Source organism: Austrofundulus limnaeus, unplaced genomic scaffold (assembly GCF_001266775.1).
Source record: "Austrofundulus limnaeus strain Quisiro unplaced genomic scaffold, Austrofundulus_limnaeus-1.0 Scaffold62, whole genome shotgun sequence".
NCBI lineage: Eukaryota > Metazoa > Chordata > Actinopteri > Cyprinodontiformes > Rivulidae > Austrofundulus > Austrofundulus limnaeus.
The window spans coordinates 1,521,726-1,524,033 of NW_013952464.1; positions in this window are offsets into that span (position 1 = coordinate 1,521,726).

The following is a 2,308-nucleotide window of genomic DNA, read 5'->3' on the forward strand; positions in this document are numbered from 1 at the left end:
GACTTCAACACAGTATACCAAGTATGGAAATATTATTGTACTGTATAATATAAATACAGATTTATCATTGAAAAACTCCCTTACTTTATACAGGACTCCAACAGATTTTGCTATATTTGTTCTTAAGTAATTCACATGAGCTCTCCATGTCAGCCCTTCATCAATGATAATGCCCAAAAACTTTATCTCACTGACTCTACTAATCTCAACACCATCAACTTTATATGGAAAATCAATAGTTTTCTTTTTGTTACTGAATATCATGTAATTAGTTTTATCCAAATTTAGCGACAATTTGTTAAGTTTGAACCATGTTTGTATTTTTACAAATTCTGTTTGTATCCTTTCCAACATCCGTTCAATATCCCTACCCAAACAAAAAATGTAGTGTCATCAGCAAACAGATCATATTTACTACTGTTTTGTCAGTAGACCCTAAAAAATATTTAATTATAGGCCCACGTTTTAGAGAGTTCTCAGATATGACTTTATTTGTAACAAACAGTGATAACTTGTCGAAATAATTGCACTTTTTAAAATAATTTATTTACTTTTTCTTTATTTTTTTCCTTTCTTCTTTTTTAAATATGGACCAGGGTTCTATGTCATTAAAAAAGTTTGAATTGAACATGATTATAGCCTTTGAGATATTTACTTTGTAAATATGTGTACAAAACATATGCAGAACTTATACTTATACGTCTCATCCTCCATGCTGACCACTATTTGGTGCTGCACGTGCTGCTCAAGTCTGCAWTGGATGCTGACTCGCTGTGGAGGGCTTAATAAACCACTTGCCCTCGTACGTAATTGGTTTCAGATGGGACTTAATATGGCCAACCCTCCGCCGGCATGTGCAAACTGAGTGAGGAGTGAGTAGGGCGAGGGTGTAGCCACTGATTAGAAAAAGCCCATCATCTGTGTGAGCAAGCTGCACCCTGAAGGTTAATCTTGGACAATATCTGATGATCGACTCTTTTAAATGAAACCAGAGAGCGTTGACAGAGAGGAGAAGGAAATGACTCAGCCTGTAACTGAAAATATGGATGGAGGACAACAGAGCTRCTTCATGGAAGAAGAACCTCAGCTTAGCCTGTTAGCCTTCACGCTAACGCCGACGCTATATTGCCTTATACAGTATGTATTAAGGTTAGGGTCAGGGTTAGGTTAGGTTAGGTACATGTTTATCAAATAAAGTCTAACGTCACAACTAATCACGGATCCCTTTAAAAGTGTGTAAAAGAATAAACCACGTGTTTTTCATCACTTTGACCTTGCTCCAAACACTTGTTTATTCGGTTTACAGAGTCAGATTTTTGTGATCCACTTCTCGCCCCTCTGATTCCTGTGAGTGAGCGCGTTCTTCGACGAGCAGACGGAGTTATTTATGGGCCGCTGTCACCCGTCCAGTACCTTCTATCAGGGAGGTGCAGGCAAGTAGACGCCRCCTCTTTATTCAACCCGGACCCAATGATGTCTGGGTTGAGCGGGCCCAGTTAGGAGCTCAGTGKCTGTCATCCATCTTGTTGAAGCGGGTCTCAGAGGGATCCCATTGGATGTGAGCCACAGCTGGATCTGGACTGCGCTCCTGTCAGGAGTTTTATTGGGCCGGAGGATCACATTCACAGAGGCTCTTGCACTTTTATTGTCTCCGTGCAGCAGCTTTTCTTAGAGGTGTTTTCATTATTATTATTATTATTGTTTACTATTTTACCCCACAAACACACATGCAGGATATGTTCATTGACTTGGTAATTTTATTACAGATAGTCTCTGAGATTAAGTATATCTTGGCTCAGTCAATACTGCAGATGAATTCTATACCATACCTGAAATTGATTTTTTTTCTTTTTTGCATTGTTGCAAAGATGTGTCTGCTCCATTATGTGTAGCCATTTGTCACATTGTCACTCCACGTCCTTGGTTTTTGGCAGAGGTTTATTACTAAGTACATTTACTTCGTTTTAGTACTTACTGTAAGTCATTTTTCTTTGAGGATTTGCATTTTTACCAAGTATTTTTTAATCACMACTTTTACTTACGTACAATACAYAAAAATGATACTTTTACTCCTTTACTTTCAAATTTAACACMCTGTTACACATTACAAATTTAAATATAACACCATGAAAAGGAGTTGTTTATGCACTCTTAAATATGAAGTGTTGAATTTACTTAACCAAGTTATATCAACTGGTGCCACCAAGCCTACACTCAAAAACCACACATGTTGGATTTACTTAAACAAATAATGCCAACTGGCTCCAGTCGACTGAATTGGGTAAATGTAGCACATTTACTACATATT